At 37.1% G+C, this 20111-nt stretch overlaps 1 long non-coding RNA gene across 1 annotated transcript in view; it reads right to left on the minus strand.

Moving 5' to 3' along the window:
* Window positions 1-3766: 3766 nt before the first annotated feature.
* LOC145669158 (uncharacterized) overlaps window positions 3767-20111 on the minus strand; it is a 53736-nt gene continuing 37391 nt past the window's right edge. Inside the window, exon 4 of the long non-coding RNA XR_014128154.1 lies at window positions 3767-3934. This is a non-coding gene — a long non-coding RNA (uncharacterized LOC145669158). The remainder of the gene's footprint in view (window positions 3935-20111) is intronic.

Genomic DNA, 20111 nt, shown 5'->3' on the forward strand with positions numbered 1-20111 from the left:
TTCGGTTTTCAGAATCGGTTCCGGAACCGGTTCCAGACCTGGATCCGAAGACCCGGTTCCGGAACAGGATCCGTTCAGAGCTGGAAACCGGTTTCATCAGGAACCGGTTCCGCCCATCCCTAGTATATACCTCCTTAAGGAGATTGGTTTAAAATGCTTGAAATGTAATATCTTTTTTAACAGCTCAACAATGGAATTACCTTGTCGCTCTCTCCTCGTCAACAATTCTTCGCATTTCTTCATGCCAATCACTTCCCACGCTAAAAGTATGATGCTCTTACCAGAATCTGGAGGTGACATTACGAATTTAAATTACACGCCCTTTCCTGTCTCTTCCCTGCAATGGGAGGGGGCATGGTGGCTCAGTGCTAGATCACTTGTCCCATGTTCGATTCCCGGCCAAGTAACTTTGTGTTGGACAACATTGTGTCCGTGGGCTTTGTTCGGTACTTAAAATTTCCTCCCACTTTCTCATTCCACCAATTATTCCATCATCATTCACTTGCATTTATCATCGTCTCTCTTGGCCTAAAGGGGACGTTAAACTGAAATATTTAATTTCCTCGCACCTTCCATTCCTCACTCACTAATATTAGTATTGCCAAGCAACCGATTTTTAATATATTTAAGATTTACTAATGACGTGATGTTTTCTCAACTAATAGGACTATTGAAATCGTAAGTGATTATGGATTTCTATCATTTCTATAGGGTAGTTGTAAATTCAATATCAATTTTTAATTTAGATTATCATAGAAATTAGTATCAGCTGTAGCTAGCGTGTAATACTGTTTACTAATGTAAGGTTTACCATTTATGATTTCAGAAGTTGATCCAGTGAAAACCACAAAATGCCTGGTGCACACAGCGTAGAAGACAGAGCTAAGATTGCCACCAGGTATGAGGCTTGGAAGTCGGTGATGCAAATGCAGAGATGGTGGAAGCAAGAGCGATATAGGAATGTAATACTTAACCCTAAGACAATAAAAAACTGTCGTAAGAAACTAATGGCAAATGGTAGTGTTAGATGCTAGTCGATCCGGAAGGCCCTCAACATCCAAATCGGAAGACAATGTGCATGTTGTTCAGGACATGTTTGGAGGTAGCCCTTCAAAGTTCACCAGGCAAGCTGCTACGGAAATGATATTGTCATATCACACGGTAATGACCATTAAAAAGTGAGTTACATTTGTCACCTTGGAAGCCTTTTTGGTGAGGACTGCGACAGGTAAATGGAATTTTGTAAGATTATGCTTGGTTAGGGAGATGATTATCCAGATTTGTGCGACAATATCCTGTGATCTGATGAAGCGCTGGTTCAGGTCGGAGGTTTTGTGAACCGTCACAATTGTCATTATTGGTCACATTTCGATTTAAATGTAACGGTTGAAACAAAAATGCAATCAAGACCAAAGGTAAATGTCTTGTGTGGAATGACGTCTACCAGATTCATGGTCCATACGTGCTACGCAACACCACGAATGCTGAATGATACTTGGAGATGCTTCAAACACGTTTTTCAAGAATGGGAAAATGGAAGGGAATTGCTGTTCATGCAAGATGGAGCTCCGCCCCACTACGCAATTCCAATAAGAGCATGACTTATCAGTAGTTTGTCCATATAATCCGAACTCATATGCCAATGTTATGTATAACCCAAGGCAAATTGTGGAAAGTACTGCTTAAGTTTCTGTGTTACTTGCATCGCAATCGCACGTCACAGAGAGTTTTCTTTCGTCAACTGTTCCTATTCGTTGACGTAGTTTAGCCGTGAGTTTTGTACGGCTTCATTACCTTCTACACTGCCTCCCGAGACACATCCAATACATTTGATACTTTCATCACGCCCGTACCACTTAACTCAGCGACAACCATTTGCTCCCTTTGGAAATCAGAGAGGTAGTTCTCTGCTGAGTTTATTACATACTCCCATTCTACAGATTCTCACGTAGTAACTAGTTTGCCCTAACAAACTACCACCAATTTGCCCTTCGCTGCGGTCAACACTTGATCGTTACCAACTCAAAACATCTGACATGCTTTCAATTTTAGGTGTTTCCATCATTTTGGTCATCTTCTGTACATGTTGTAATGTGTTATGTTCCAGAGCCGTGAAATACATTTTGTATTATTCTTAAATTACTCTTTCCTTACTTATAATTTTCGTGCAATATATATATTTTCAATAAAGCGCGGAACCCTTGCAAAAGCTGAAATATTGTAGTTTCTCATAGGGGATTCAATGCTGAAAAGAATCTCTACATAAGGGTTCGAGAGAGGTAGATTCCGTTATTTAGTGGCAATGCGCAAGCAGTATGCTCCTTTTATTTTATCAAAAGATCCAATATATTGCAATCAAAAATGTTCTAGTAGGTCTTATATCTGGAGAACTACATATCGTGTAGCCATACCCAAACTCTCACTTAACTCAGTATGATGTTTATCCCGAAGAAAATACGAAAACTCGATTTAGGGGCCGTTTAAAAATTTTGTGGCCCCTGATAAAAAAAAACTAATTATTGGCCAAAATCGCAATCTGTTAATCCATTGTTGGTTTTCCTAAAATTCTTGTATATTGCACATGTTATTGTAATTCATAAATATGGAAAATGCTTGTTGGTAGACCTATGGATACACTTATTTTCTTGTTGTTAGACCTGTAGGAATTGGGAAGGTCAATTTTTCTTTTCTCTTTTTCTTTCTTTCTTTCTTTCTTTCTTTTTTTACTTTGGTACTGGAAGGCTGTTTTCTGCAAAAAGAATTGACACATAAAGCATATACATTTATATGACAACATTCTTCCATACACAGACAAATAATATGAGCTTCGTTGTAGTTGTATGGTAAGCATATACGTCTTTAGCATGGGAGACTCTGGTTCCCTGGTGGAACCCAGAGATGGAGTGGGTCAGTGTGTCGTGGGTCAAGATTTGTGAGTGGTTCGTGGGTCAATAGTACGTGACCCACTCTGACCTACCGACCCACTCTGCTCAGTGCATTGTACACAGCATCGTCTGAACATTGCTGAATTTGTCTACGTATTACTTTCAAGGCTTCCATTTCTCTTCCTTTTTTGTTTGTTTCTATTTACCTACCTGAGATGAGTATATCAAAGTGAAAAAAGAACTTCTGGATATTGATATTTGTAATTCTAATAATAGCGATAGGACTTACTTGTTGGCTTTCAAAATACAGTCGAATTTTACTTTTTTTTTCTCGTTAGCTTACTTTACCTTGATTTGAGACTTTCATCCTACTTTTCACTGAAAAGTCCTGTAATTCAACAAGGAAATAATTATATACGATAATTAAATTGAAATCCATCCTAATTTGGCCCATGACAAACAATTTACCATTTTATATCGTAAAGGTCAGATCAACCGGTATTATAACAGAGTGGTGCTCGAGCAATTGATTGTAGAAATTCAAACTCCAGTTAGTGATAATTTAGTCACTGAAGATAAGGGCATAAAGTTAATAACGATGGGTTTTGATGGATGGTAGGTCAGAGTGGGTCATGGTGGGTCGTGTGCCATGGTGCATCACCATGGGTCGTGGGTCATGGTGGGTACTAGGTCAATGGGTCAAGTTTTCATTGGCCCACGCCATTTCTGGTGGAATCTCATGTCATTCGGATCTCTCGTTAAGCTGTAGGTCCTAGCCTCATTTAGCTTCACTGCTGAAACACACGCCAGTAAGCTCTAATCAGTCAACCAACCAAGAGGCAAATAATATTATAATACATTAAGAACTCAAATCATATGTCTATTACTTTATTAAATGAAAGAAAGGTACATCATCAGGAAAATACAGTCGTGTGGATAAAATCAGTTATCACCTCCCGTTGTAACAGATGTTATATAACGGAATTAACATTTCCCAACACAAATCGAAGTTAGGTCTTTTGATTATCAAATCTTGAGATTCGCTCCACCTGGGTGTTAAAAAAAAACACCTCACAGTATATGAACAAAACAAGTTAGTATCAGGCAAATAAAAGAAAACTAAGATCATACTAATAACTAAATTTAAATTAGACCAACTATTAATATTAGTCACAACAAATTCTTTCAGTACACTATCACTTCCAACATACAGGGTGGCCCAAAATTAGGTATACACCTCTGCATTGATAACTTACATTCTAGTTTATGGGTTTATTTGCTTCTTCCTAGCTTAAGATATAAGTAAAAACACATTCAAAACAAATAGTAAAGAAACTAAGTCTACCCGATGGATAACAATAAGAAATGATATGAGCTGATCAATACGGTACTGTACGAGTATAGCTACTTTTGGGACATAATGTATATTGATTTCCACAGCATAATGAAATATTGTTATCACAAGTTCTAAATAATATTAGGCCCTAAACCAGCCACAAAGGTTTGAGGGGCCATGAATGTGTTAGGGGGCGGGGCAAGTCACAAAAATTCCCTTACAAATACGTAAATTGTGCATTAGTGGTGCCACGAGACGAGACATTTCCCGTGTCTCGTCTCGTGTCGTAAACGAGACGAGACACGAGACGAGCCAGAACCTTTTAGACGAGACACGAGACAAGACAGACTACTTGTCCCGTCTCGAAAACGAGACGAGACGGGACGTCTCTTCAAATGTCTCGTCTCGTCTCGTGTCTCGAAAATGAAAACGCTGGCGGAAATGGCCAAGATTGAAATTGCCAATAGTCATATAGATTGCAAAAGGAGAAGACATGTTTGTGTGAAAACATGTTGAAAGCCTTCATAGAAAAGTGTCCTCTGTCTATTGAATGAAACAATCGTGATACATGAGCTTCCAGGAATATCATCCTTAATGTCTTGTCCCCAATTCCCCTTGCTGTAAACTGAGGAATTCTCATTTTTTCATTTCTGGCTGGAATGATGACAAACAAAATCAAAGACAGGGAAGATTTTTACAAGGTCAAGAAACCGACCTACCACGACCATCTATTCAATTTGAAAACTGGATAAGGTCTACACTCATTACAGGCTGTAGTTGAAAGTTCTGGCTGAGGAAGAGAACAGAACACACTACACTTGTCTTTATTCTCTGGTGGCGGTATTATTTTTGCTATATGAACCGAAAACGGCAATTGAAGTATGTCATCTTGCAACTAAAATTTTGTCTTCTCTCTCTCTCTCTCTCACACACACACATACACATAAAAACACACTTTTGCCATTTTACCAATCGCTCGCTTATTATACAGCGGTCATGTTGTAAAATTCACCTCTTTGTTTGGAAGGCGGTCGAAGGACAAAAAAAAAAAAAAAGCAAAGATATTATCGACGATCCCTTCAAATTGTTTGCTTTCAGCAAATTTATGATACTAACAATAACACTTTAAGTGAAGAGGTTTTACAGGGGGACCTTCGTTTTGTTACGCGCAAATGTTTGATCTGACCAGAGTGCGAAATTGCCCTCTGCTTCCATGTTGAGAGGAAGGGAATACTTCCCTTTCCTAGTGAATAATATTCATTAGCACCTAAATTATCTTCAGAAATGGTTTCTTACAGAGTGTAAAGAACATTTGGTATAATATTCATGGAATTCCGTTGAAAGCAGAAAATATCATGAGAATGATCAAAATTTGAACATTGAAGAACATAATTAACAGAAAAGAAATAGGATACCCATAATTTTAAACCTGCTATAAAATGTATATCCTATATTTTTACTAATTTCTTACTCCCATGAAAGTATCCTGGGGAGGATATTCTCTCCAATTTTTTCAGACTGAAATCCTTTTATCCCGTACGATTTCGCCCCCTGACACAATACGAAAAATCAAATGCTGTTAAAATCCATACACATGACCCTCCCGGGACTCAACCCGGGGCCTTCAAGCCGATGGTCTATCGCCACAGACCGCTCGGCTTGGTATGAAGATGTACGTTGTATGATTGCGAATAGATCACGACAATATAAGAAACTTTAATCCAAAATGGCCAACCAAAAATCAACATTTTTTTAGAACACTAGCTAATCTGGGTGTACTGTCATGAGTTTGTTACACAAACGGGGCAACCACCACATAGTAGCACACACCCCGCGGTTATGGGAACAGATTTGTACCATGGAGGTGAAGACTGGCCCCAAGCATTCTTTGGTCCGATGTGTCTTTCAGCTACCATTACTATGGCACTTTAAGTAGAGCTTACTGTGCAGTAACATATAACATTTCAATCAAATACTTTCCATTACTCAATAAAATTATTTGGTTCCGAGCTTTTTTTATTAAAAAAAAAAAGAAGAATTGTAACAAATCTAAATATGCTAAAATGGAAAGTAGTTTTTGGATTGGTATGGAAACCTAAAGGCTGGAATATATGAAATCAAAGTGTACACACATATCTATCTCTCTATTTATCTATATACCTTTCCATCTCTCTCTCTCTCTCTCTCTCTCTCTATATATATATATATATATATATATATATATATATATATATATATATATATATACAGACACTATAAAGCAAGTGGGCTGCACTGGTGTACAAATTTTGATCAAGGTTGTGCTTATGTTGGTCTTTCGTCGGTTTCATAATGATTTGCACCCGCTGAACACGAGTATGACAGTTACTTTCCCGTAATATCAAAATTTGTAATGCTATAAGCATATTAGATTTTACTCAAACAGTAATATATTATACAATTGTGTCTTATAGGAACATGGAATTACAAACATAACACATTTTGGACATCAACTTTCTGGGTAACAAAAATCTACATAACAATACATAAATACTAAAATATATGAATATTACATTTCTTATAAAAATTATATACAAAAGTACTTGAGGTTGGAGGAAAGTGTTCATCAAGTACTGGAATTCCGTAGTCAAAAGTGAAAGTTAGTGGTTCTTTTTCTTTTGTAGGAAACGTTCACTTCGTCATTTACTAACCCCCAAATATAATCACCCATCATTGCACAGTCCCACCCTTCTTGGTATCTGCTTTTCATTACCTCAATGCCCTTATGGAAACGTTCCCCTGCTCTTCGCTAACATCTCCTTAATTCTCCCTAAAGAAATCCAAGTACGAATGTAGCATATGTAATTTTAAAGACATTCTACATCCCAATGCTCGATATTGATCAATGAGTGTCTTAACTTGGTGTTCAAATGCTTCACTTCGGTTCTGCACAAGAAATCCCGTCACCAATTTATGAAAGGCCCCCCAAGCGTTTCTTTCTAACTCCGTCATTTTTTGTTTAAGTGGACCACTATTAAGCATGACATGAATCTGAGGCCCTGTGAAAATGCCAGCCAGAACTTTTGCCTCTGATAAAGCTGGAAACATTTGTTTGATACATTGTAGGGCAGGTGAATTGCGACCCAGAGCTTTCACAAATTGTTTTGCCAATCCCAGCTTCATATGTAATTTTGGCATGAGAATATTCTCCCTGTGCACTAATGCTTCATTTATCACATTATGTGTTCCTGGAATAAGCTCCGTTCTGTCAGGCCACGTGGTTTGATCATAATGCTGGTTAGTTGTCCGACTGTTCCACAGACATAGAAAGCAGGAATATTTAGTATAACCACTTTGCAACCCAAGAAGAAAACCAGTAATTTTGAAATCCCCACACACGTCCCATTGATGTTCCTTATATTTTGTTTTCTCCAAAATCAGCTTCACACTTGAATAACTCTATTTAATCAATTTACATTTCTGCTATGTATCTTTAGAATCTATATTCTCTGTTTCGTACTCCGAACAATTATCTTTAATAACAAATGCGATACCACCTAGCGAGTATCGAAGTAAAAGGACGCAAATTACTCTGCATAAATCAGTATAGGAGATAAAGAAAACATGCTTATATCATTGAAAATATTGACACTACATAAAAATAAGTGGCAGATTCGTGTTCAGGGGGTCAAAATACATAAAAATTCATCAAGAAATAATAATAAGCAAAATTTTGTATACCAGTGTAGTATACGATAATATCGGGGATGGTGACACCTTTACATCGAATTTTGCTTGTAGTGTAAACATTATTTGACATTAGTGTCTTCATCTTCGACGTACCTATGAGAAATTTACTGTATATTCGTGTATTGAAACTGGTGAAACAAATTACAATGTTTCAGAATGTTAAAAAAAAAAAAAAAGCCAGGGTCGAGAAGCCTCATAACTAACAGCAGAGATATATTATCTTGTAAACTATTTTTCCTTGCCTCGTGAGCTTATTTGAATTTATTTTTAAGACCTTTAGGCAACTTTGGCCCACCCCGAATGGATGTTGATGGGAAAATTAGTGGAATGAAGAAAGTGGTAGGATACTAGACAACTTCGAGAAAACACACACATACGAAAAATGAAATGAAATGAAATGAAATCTTTGAGTTTTACGTTCCACGGTTATGCCGGTTAGGCTAAAGGAGACGGTGATGATGAGTAATGAATGAAATGGTGGAATGAAGAAAGTGGGAGAAAACGGGAGAACCCCGAGAAAACCCACGCACACGGTGTTTGTCCACCACAAAGTTCACTTGGCGGGGGCTGGGATCGAACCCGAGACTCCAAGCACCAGAAGTGAACGCTCTACCACTGACCTACCGCGGCCCCCACACACATTCGACGTTTGTCCACCACAAAGCTCACATTGCACTAACCGAGATCGAACCGACTACCACATACACCAGAGGTGAAGGCTTCACTGTGTAGCTACCGTGACATTTTTAGTCTTGTGTGTTCTGGGTAATACTTGTAACTTAGTTGTATCTTGATTAGCATGGTGCAGTCTGCTACATTTTACTTTCGTTCCATGGTATGCTGCTATATTTTTTACGAGACAAGACGAGACAAAACGAGACAAAACGAGACAAACGAGACGAGACGAGGCGAGACGGAACAGAACCTCTCGAGACGAGACACGAGACGGGACGAGCACATTTTTTCGAGACGAGACACGAGACGAGACATGCTTTACACGAGACGAGACGAGACAGCCTAAAGTCTCGTCTCGTGGCAACACTATTGTGCATTTTGTATTGAGGTCTGAAGGGGCCATGAAAAGTTTAGGAGGCCCCTATCCCCCATCTGATTGCGGACCTAAATAGTATTTAGTACAAGTGAGAATTGATTTTAAAAAATACTTTAATTTTATTAGTGAATTTCAAAATAATTGATAAATTATTATTTTACGAAGAGATAAATAAGAATTTCATTAGCAGTGGTCCCATTAAGTAAAGATTAGAGTACGCAGAATTTCATTACTCATTTGTTCCAGCTTCCAAATGCATATTATTTCACGATTTTCGTGTACATATCTAATCGATATCTCTTACTGTTTCAGCTTTGTGGAAATCTATTGAAACCGGAAGCAATGATAAATTTGAACCACTTCTGGTTTTAATAGAATATTGTGGATAGTCCTAGTATACTATTTTGATATGCTGAACCATTTGCAAAGAAAAAAAAAGACCTCTCGCTATATGTTACCATTCTGGTTCTTCGACGATAAACGTTAGAAATAGCTGATTTGAACTACTTCTGGTTTCAATAAAAGGTTAACAGAGGAAATAGATCCCCTTCTTAAGACACTGAATGAATTACCAAAAAAAAAAAAAAAAAAATTTCGATATCTTTCACCGCTTTTGCTCTGTCGACTGACGGACAAAGCCGTTTTATAAGATTTCCGACTCCTATACACAGCATAATCGGAAGTCTAAAACACAAATTATTATGGATCAGAATAAGAATTGACAGGTCTGAAAACACTCCCTCAAATTATGTATGTATAAGTTTAAAAGAGTAAGCAAAATAAATATAGGCTAATAATAATAATAGTAATGTATGCTCTCGGTGACGTAGCAATTGACGGAATTTCAAATGGTCGTAAACAATACCCCAGAAACAAACTATTCTTTATAACCCCAGTAGTACGTATCTCTTTAAATTCTCTAATTGAAGTATGTTCATTTTATTCTCTCATTTTGAATTTTGAGAATCCAGAAAATTCTCTCACAATTGTGCTCATCTGTTCAAGATTTACTCATTTGCTGTGAACGATTGTCAATTCTGTTTAATTCTAGAATTTGCTGATTAGGTTTATAGTACAATAAGTAGGAAAACCAAAATTTCTCGGGTGTTACAAACTCGGTTTTACACCGTTCTACATTAAATGCTGGATTTGTGTTATAACTCGAAAGAAGAAATAATATAACGATAAAAAGATTAAAAGCTTTCCTCGCTAGTTGTAGTGGTAGGTAGCGCCACCACATCGCCTCATATCTTCTTAAATATCTTTCTGGAGTTCCTCAGCCTTCCCGGCAGATGGCAGCACAAAGACCGGCCAAGGGGTTATATAATTTCAAGAAAGAGTTAGAGCTTCCTTCTTCTCTTTCCGGCAACCATTCCTAGTATACAGGAGAATCGGCTGCACCGAAGACCTGATGGATCAGCAGAGGCTATACCCAGACGACAGTGATGGAAATTACCGCATAAAGACTTTTCTTCAGTGTCACAATAACTAAGTAGACCACAAGAATGAAGAAGTGCGCCTGGCGTTGCGGGTGTTATGTTAAGTATTTGGCTTTTTCCCCTTACCTGTACAGTCATGAATCAGTGATATCTGTATATATTTTTTTAAATATATGAAACTTTTTTTTTTAATTTTGATTGTTAATTCCATAAACGAAACCACGCGCCATATACGCAATCGAGATAAGTGCACCCTCGAGCGCAAATGCGACGATAACATTGTAGTGACTAGCGTGCATGTCTTTGGCAAAGGAGGTCTCGGGTTCGATTCTTAGTATGAGAGAAAAAATGAAATGAAATCTTTCAGTTTACGTCCCAAGATTATGCCGGTTAGGCTAAAGGAGACGGTGATTATGAGAAATGAATTAAATGGTGGAATGAAGAAAGTGGATCAAAACGGGAGAACCCCGAGAAAACCCACGAGCACGGTGTTTGTCCATTAGTATGAGAGAATTGAACGCATTGCGATGATTCGGATGTAAGTTAATATAGCCTCGAAGCTGAAAAGGAATCTAAACTTCCACAAAGAAACGTAAATAAGAGAATGGAATGGCATTCTATTGAAAAAAAGAAAAAGAAAGAAAGAGGGGGTGCTGAAGTAGGAAGCCTTCTTATCATTGGAAGCCGTTTTTCTCAACAAAAACGTTCCAAGCATATTGGCAAAGATAACATCATTTCTAATACTAAATACAAATTTCTTTCCCGATTGTCCTGAATAGGGTGCGTTAACAATATAATCTGAAAATATTGAAATTTCTATTATGTTCCCATGAGATGGCAGGCGAAATAGTTTTCATTTTCAGTGAAATTTCTCTTTTTCACAATGAATTCAAACGTAAAAATTGCTTCTGTATTTGCAGAGAAAGAACCACAAGGTATTGTTTCTCTTTCAGAAATGGACAAGTTATAACTTGTGTTCACTTCTACAATTTTATGAATTTCTTGTAGTTTTTTTGCGGTTGATTCTCTGACAAAATAGTGGATGTTGGTCGATAGTTGATTTTTAGATGTCATTACCATTTTCTTTTTGGCGAGGTTCTGAGCCGGCCGGGACCTTATTAACTACCTGATCTTTTCAGCAATTCAGCTTTATTAGTATCTACCATTTAAAAAACTGGGAAACACACTCGGACCTGCATTTTGTGTGTAATCTATTTATAGAAAATGACCGTTTTCTATTTTTATCTTCACGCCGCAGCTGTCTTGTAAATCAGAATAGGAAATCACAGCTTTTATTTTGTTACTTGTATGCAGAAGTAAGTAAGGAAATGATTCTCTTGTTGTTGAAGGCCTTTGCTTCAATACAAAACAACGAATTGTCGTCAGAGTGAGAAAATGCTCTTTCAGAGAAAGATGAATGGGCAACTACTTCACATCTCGTAATTATTAAAAGTCATATTAAAGTGTACATCGACTATAAAATAAACTTCACGTCACTTATTTCTCTTTCGTTGTCGATCTTTTTTATGCATGTCTGAAATTGTTACCTTTTCTCGTCCGTTTTTGCTGTTGTTATGCGATGTTAGCAGCTTGAGCACAGAATACGCTTCGTACGATAGAGATAGAAGTGTTATTGAGCTATTCTTTCCATGTCTATTATCAAACCTACAGTACATTCAGAGTGATGAAAGACGCTAAACGAACAATGACGACTACACTTCGGTTGGACTGTTGCATTGAAATAACATACGTATAAATACACAATGAAGTTGAGTTGCCGAAAGATATATACATCTATCCAAATGTTGTTAATATTATACTGTATTTATCAAAGATGTTATAAAAGGGAGGATCTGCCCATACGTATCTTCATCATATGAACTCAATGAAGCCAAAAAACAACCGAGCATCGTCTGAACTGGCACGTCTGATTGGCTACTCTCGCTTCCGCCATGATTGTTAGCTCGAATGTTGTTAATATTATACTGTATTTATCAAGGATGTTATAAAAGGGAGGATCTGCCCATACGTATCTTCATTATATGAACTCACGATTTTCTTGTATGGGCAGATCCTCTATTTTATAAGATCCTTGGTACTTACTATTACAATATTATACGAGATAATATAGTCAGCTCTGGCTGCTTTTACCCCTAAGATTTCCTCAGATAGGTATACCCATTTCCGAGTTTGGTCTATCCCCTGGGACAGATTTTGGAAGATAATAAAGCAGATTAAACTCCTTCTCCGCCGCGGAGATTGAATCTAACTATTTATGGTTTACGAATATTTCATTCATAATGAATTCAATCAATATAGACCCTATAGTATATCCAGTGGCGTATTTAGGATTTTGTTCCGGGGGTATATGCGCAACATGTGAATAAGCACTTATATTTTTCCTTTTGGGTGCCGAGGTATGAGGGATGAAAACATTGAGTGAGAGTGGGCAGAAATAACTGAAAGGTAAGATAATACCTAAATTATCAAGAAAGAAATGCGCGGGGAGAGTTATGAAATTCGGTGGCAGCACATTTTAGAAGAAAATAAGTAACAAATCGTTTGAAATTAAATTCAGAGCCCGCGACAAGGAAACGAAATGTAAGTCATTTAAAGGAAAAGGTGAAATTTGAAGGAAATAATGAAAGAATAAAACAGTTATGAACAATAGAAGATTATTAATATTATTACATTATATTTTATGAAACAACATACAACATTTTGTTCTTACATAATTTTTCACAGACAGTTTAATAACTTTACAATTTTAATAACATCTCCTTGTGAACAGTATGGTGATTAGGACCTATATTAAGATACATACTTCCTTAGTTTTGGTGTTACTGATTACGGCCGACTTGAATCACAACTGACAATGGTCGATAAAGTATGATAGGCGAAATAAAAGAAAGTATCGTCAAGAAAAAGAAACAAAAAAGTAGAAAGGACGAAAGAAAGAAGAAAAGGACGAGGTTCTTACATGGAATGAAATTTGACAAATAAAGTATTATTTCTGAACAAAGAGTATAAGAAAATAGAAAGTCAATGAAATTCTTAGCAATGGTAATTAGGATTATTGTTGTACGTGGAATGCAAAAAACTAACAATATATTTCTTGGGAGGGGGGAATTGAGCCGGATAGCCCCCTAAATATGCCACTGAGTGTGTCCTATACTTTTCCAGACTAGGACCAGAAAATTGGAACCGCATATGCAAAAAGGGAACTTTTGCGTGCATATTATCCAAAATACATTTCTTAGGGTTCAACATAATGAACGTAATACTCGTTCAACTTGTCAAAAGATCTTGACGTTGGAACTCGTTGAATGTTCGCAACAAAATTAAACTAGGTTAATTTCTATTTTGTGAAATTCAAGCACTCAAGAGGAGAAAGATGTAGAAAATATACAGGGTGTCCGAGAAGTCCTTCCCTGATTACAGAAATTGATAACTCAGACTAGAAATAAGATAGAAATGTGAAACTGGTGTTGAATTGTTTACAAACTATAAAAGTTTTTGTGTGTGTTAGGTTTGTTCTGTTTTACCAAGTCTGAATTTCGTTTGTTTTAGGTTTGTAGTACGTAAGTAAGAAGGCCAAGAAGCCATGCCAACCAACCAGGAGAAGGCACAGTGTGTCCTGTGGTACCATGAGACACGATCACCAACCACGGTGCAGAGACAGTTCCAGACAACATTTGGGAGGACTCCACCTGATGTCAAGAGCATTAAAGCCTGGTATGAGAAGTTCAAGAACACAGGGTCGGTTGCTGACCTTCCGAGGTCTGGTCGACCAAGAACCTCAGCAGACACGGTGGAGGCTGTGCGGCAGTCTTTTCTGAGAAGTCCTAAGAAATCGGTGCGCAGGGCTTCACGTGAATTACAGATGCCAAAAAGCTCTATTCATGACATTTTACACAAACGTTTATTGTTTCGTGTTTACAAAGTGCAACTCGTTCAGGCCTTGTTGCCCGACGACGGTACACGTCGATATGACTTTGCGGTCGAAATGCTATCACGTATTGAGGACGATAAAGGTTATCTCAGACGAATTGCCTTTTCCGACGAAGCGACATTCTTTGTCAGTGGAGTAGTGAATCGCCATAATGTACGCATTTGGGGTTCAGAACCCCCAGGGAGGTCAGGGAGTTCACCAGAGGCAGTCCAAAGGTGAAGGGTGCTCATGTGGAAGTGTACTGATGTGACCAGGGTGCTACGTGCTACCAAGAGTGCTCATGTGGAAGTGTACTGATGTGACCAAAACTTTTATAGTTTGTAAACAATTCAACACCAGTTTCATATTTCTATGTTATTTCTAGCCTGAGTTATCAATTTCTGTAATCAGGGAAGGACTTCTCGGACACCCTGTATAGGGAAGATTATCAAAAGTGCTGAAAAAGCAGATACCGGTGATTTGGCGCACTGTCAATCAAGAGGCACATGTACCGTGTTGGTGTTTGGATAGAACCATCAAATTTGTGTCTATAGGTACTTCAAGATTTCAAGACAGAACTCCCCCTGACCATCTATATTTTTGGAACAAATTCTGTATGATTTATGCATCGACTGCACCGAAGACCTGATGGAGCTATTATCAGCAGAGGCTATACCCAGAAGAAAGCGATGGAAATTAGTGCATTAAGACTTTTCTTCAGTATTACAGTGACTAAGTAGACCACAAGAATGAAGAAGTGCGCCTGGCGTTACGGGCGTTATGTTAAGTATTTGGCTTTTTCCCCTTACCTATACAGTCATGAATAAGTGATACCTGTATATATATTTTTTAAACATATGAATTTTTAAAAAAATTTTTGATTGTTAATTCCATAAACGAAACCACCTATATATATATATATATATATATATATATATATATATATATGTATATCACACCACGCGCCATATATACAATCGAGATAAGTACACCCTCGAGCGCAAATACGACAGTGACATTGTAGTGAGTAGCATGCATGTCTTTGGTAAAGGAGGTCTCGGCTTCGATTCTTAGTATGAGAGAAAAAATGAAATGAAATCTTTCAGTTTTACGACCCAAGATTATGCCGGTTAGGCTAAAGGAGACGGTGATTATGAGAAATGAACTAAATGGTGGAATGAAGAAAGTGGATCAAAACGGGAGAACCCCGAGAAAACCCACGAGCACGGTGTTTGTCCATTAGCATGAGAGAATTGAACGCATTGCGATGATTCGGATGTAAGTTAATATAACCTCGAAGCTGAAAAGGAATCTAAACTTCCACAAAGAAACGTAAATAAGAGAATGGAATGGCATTCTATTGAAAAAAAAGAAAAAGAAAGAAAGAGGGGGTGCTGAAGTAGGAAGCCTTCTTATCATTGGAAGCGGTTTTTCTCAACAAAAACGTTCCAAGTATATTGACAAAGATAACACCATTTCTAATACAAAATACAAATTTCTTTCCCGATTTTCCTGAATAGTGTGCGTTAACAATATAATCTGAAAATATTGAAATTTCTATTATATTCCCATGAGATGGCAGGCGAAATAGTTTTCACTTTCAATGAAATTTCTCTTTTTCACAATGAATTCAAACGTAAAAATTGCTTCTGTATTTGCAGAGAAAGAACCACAAGGTATTGTTTCTCTTTCAGAAATGGACAAGTTATAACTTGTGTTCACTTCTACAATTTTATGAATTTCTTGTAGTTTTTTTGCGGTTGATTCTCTGACAAAATAGTGGATGTTGTTCGATAGTTGATTTTTGGATGTCATTACCATTTTCTTTTTGGCGATGTTCTGAGCCGGCCGGGACCTTATTAACTACCTGATCTTTTCAGCAATTCAGCTTTATTAGTATCTACCATTTAAAAAACTGGGAAACACACTCGGACCTGCATTTTGTGTGTAATCTATTTATAGAAAATGACCGTTTTCTATTTTTATCTTCACGCCGCAGCTGTCTTGTAAATCAGAATAGGAAATCACAGCTTTTATTTTGTTACTTGTATGCAGAAGTAAGTAAGGAAATGATTCTCTTGTTGTTGAAGGCCTTTGCTTCAATACAAAACAACGAATTGTCGTCAGAGTGAGAAAATGCTCTTTCAGGGAAAGATGAATGGGCAACTACTTCACATCTCGTAATCATTAAAAGTCATATTAAAATGTACATCGACTATAAAATAAACTTCACGTCACTTATTTCTCTTTCGTTGTCGATCTTTTTTATGCATGTCTGAAATTGTTACCTTTTCTCGTCCGTTTTTGCTGTTGTTATGCGATGTTAGCAGCTTGAGCACAGAATACGCTTCGTACGATAGAGATAGAAGTGTTATTGAGCTATTCTTTCCATGTCTATTATCAAACCTACAGTACATTCAGAGTGATGAAAGACGCTAAACGAACAATGACTATCTACACTTCGGTTGGACTGTTGCATTGAAATAACATACGTATAAATACACAATGAAGTTGAGTTGCCGAAAAGATATATACATCTATCCAAATGTTGTTAATATTATACTGTATTTATCAAGGATGTTATAAAAGGGAGGATCTGCCCATACGTATCTTCATCATATGAACTCAATGAAGCCAAAAAACAACCGAGCATAGTCTGAACTGGCACGTCTGATTGGCTACTCTCGCTTCTGCCATGATTGTTAGCTCGAATGTTGTTAATATTATACTGTATTTACCAAGGATGTTATAAAAGGGAGGATCTGCCCATACGTATCTTCATCATATGAACTCACGATTTTCTTGTATGGGCAGATCCTCTATTTTATAAGATCCTTGGTACTTACTATTACAATATTATACGAGATAATATAGTCAGCTCTGGCTGCTTTTACCCCTAAGATTTCCAAATGTTCTTAATATTATACTGTATTTATCAAGGATGTTATAAAAGGGAGGATCTGCCCATACGTATCTTCATCATATGAACTCAATAAAGCCAAAAAACAACCGAGCGTCGTCTAAACTGGCACGTCTGATTGGCTACTCTCGCTTCCGCCATGATTGTTAGCTCGAAACACTGCGATCTTAGTGGCGCGCAGTGGGCAGAGTAGGTGTGGCTAAGCTGTGACGTATGGCTTGACGATTTTTTGTATGGGCAGATCCTCTATTTTATAAGATCCTTTGTACTTACTATTACAATATTATACGAGATAATATAGTCAGCTCTGGCTGCTTTTACCCCTAAGATTTCCTCAGATAGATATACCCATTTCAGAGTTTGGTCTATCGCCTGGGACAGATTTTGGAAGATAATAAAGCAGATTAAACTCCTTCTCCGCCGCGGAGATTGAATCTAACTATTTATGGTTTACGAATATTTCATTCATAATGAATTCAATCAATATAGACCCTATAGTATATCCAGTGGCGTATTTAGGATTTTGTTCCGGGGATATATGCGCAACATGTGAATAAGCACTTATATTTTTCCTATTGGGTGCCGAGGTATGAGGGATGAAAACATTGAGTGAGAGTGGGCAGAAATAACTGAAAGGTAAGATAATACCTAAATCATCAAGAAGGAAATGCCCGGGGGGTACTATGAAATTCGGTGGCGGCACATTTTAGAAGAAAATAAGTAACAAATCGTTTGAAATTAAATTCAGAGCCCGCGACAAGGAAACGAAATGTAAGTCATTTAAAGGAAAAGGCGAAATTTGAAAGAAATAATAAAACAGTTATGAAGAATAGAAGATTATTAATATTATTACATTATATTTTATTAAACAACATACAACATTTTGTTCTTACATAATTTTTCACAGACAGTTTAATAACTTTACATTTTTAAAAACAGCTCCTTGTGAACAGTATGGTGATTAGGACCTATATTAAGATACATACTTCCTTAGTTTTGGTGTTACTGATTACGGCCGACTTGAATCACAACTGACAATGGTCGATAAAGTATGATAGGCGAAATAAAAAAAAGTATCGTCAAGAAAAAGAAACAAAAAAGTAGAAAGGACGAAAGAAAGAAGAAAAGGACGAGGTTCTTACATGGAATGAAATTTGACAAATAAAGTATTATTTCTGAACAAAGAGTATAAGAAAATAGAAAGTCAATGAAATTCTTAGCAATGGTAATTAGGATTATTGTTGTACGTGGAATGCAAAAAACTAACAAATATATTTCTTGGGAGGGGGGAATTGAGCCGGATAGCCCCCTAAATATGCCACAGAGTGTGTCCTATACTTTTCCAGACTGGGACCAGAAAATTGGAACTGCATACGCAAAAAGGGAACTTTTGCGTGCATATTATCCAAAATACATTTCTTAGGGTTCAACATAATGAACGTAATACTCGTTCAACTTGTCAAAAGATCTTTGAACACCCTTGACGTTGGAACTCGTTGAATGTTCGCAACAAAATTAAACTAGGTTAATTTCTAATTTGTGAAAAGCAAGTACTCAAGAAGAGAAAGATGTGGAAAATATATAGGGAAGATTATCAAAAGTGCTGAAAAAGCAGATACCGGTGATTTGGCGCACTGTCAATCAAGAGGCACATGTACCGTGTTGGTGTTTGGATAGAACCATCAAATTTGTGTCTATAGGTACTTCAAGATTTCAAGACAGAACTCCCCCTGACCATCTATATTTTTGGAACAAATTCTGTATGATTTATGCATCGACTGCACCGAAGACCTGATGGAGCTATTATCAGCAGAGGCTATACCCAGAAGAGAGCGATGGAAATTAGTGCATAAAGACTTTTCTTCAGTATTACAGTGACTAAGTAGACCACAAGAATTAAGAAGTGCGCCTGGCGTTACGGGCGTTATGTTAAGTATTTGGCTTTTTCCCCTTACCTGTACTGTCATGAATAAGTGATATCTGTATATATATTTTTTAAATATATGTATTTTTTAAAAAAATTTTGATTGTTAATTCCATAAACGAAACCACCTATATATATACACCCTCGAGCGCAAATACGACAGTGACATTGTAGTGAGTAGCATGCATGTCTTTGGTAAAGGAGGTCTCGGCTTCGATTCTTAGTATGAGAGAAAAAATGAAATAAAACTTTTCAGTTTTACGACCCAAGATTATGCCGGTTAGGCTAAAGGAGACGGTGATTATGAGAAATGAATTAAATGGTGGAATGAAGAAAGTGGATCAAAACGGGAGAACCCCGAGAAAACCCACGAGCACGGTGTTTGTCCATTAGCATGAGAGAATTGAACGCATTGCGATGATTCGGATATAAGTTAATATAACCTCGAAGCTGGAAAGGAATCTAAACTTCCACAAAGAAACGTAAATAAGAGAATGGAATGGCATTCTATTGAAAAAAAAGAAAAAGAAAGAAAGAGGGGGGTGCTGAAGTAGGAAGCCTTCTTATCATTGGAAGCGGTTTTTCTCAACAAAAAAGTTAAAAGTATATTGACTAAGATAACACCATTTCTAATACAAAATACAAATTTCTTTCCCGATTTTCCTGAATAGTGTGCGTTAACAATATAATCTGAAAATATTGAAATTTCTATTATATTCCCATGAGATGGCAGGCGAAATAGTTTTCACTTTCAATGAAATTTCTCTTTTTCACAATGAATTCAAACGTAAAAATTGCTTCTGTATTTGCAGAGAAAGAACCACAAGGTATTGTTTCTCTTTCAGAAATGGACAAGTTATAACTTGTGTTCACTTCTACAATTTTATGAATTTCTT

The sequence above is a fragment of the Thermobia domestica genome, chromosome 13 (genome assembly GCF_964235325.1).
Source record: "Thermobia domestica chromosome 13, izTheDome1.hap1.1, whole genome shotgun sequence".
NCBI classification, from domain to species: domain Eukaryota; kingdom Metazoa; phylum Arthropoda; class Insecta; order Zygentoma; family Lepismatidae; genus Thermobia; species Thermobia domestica.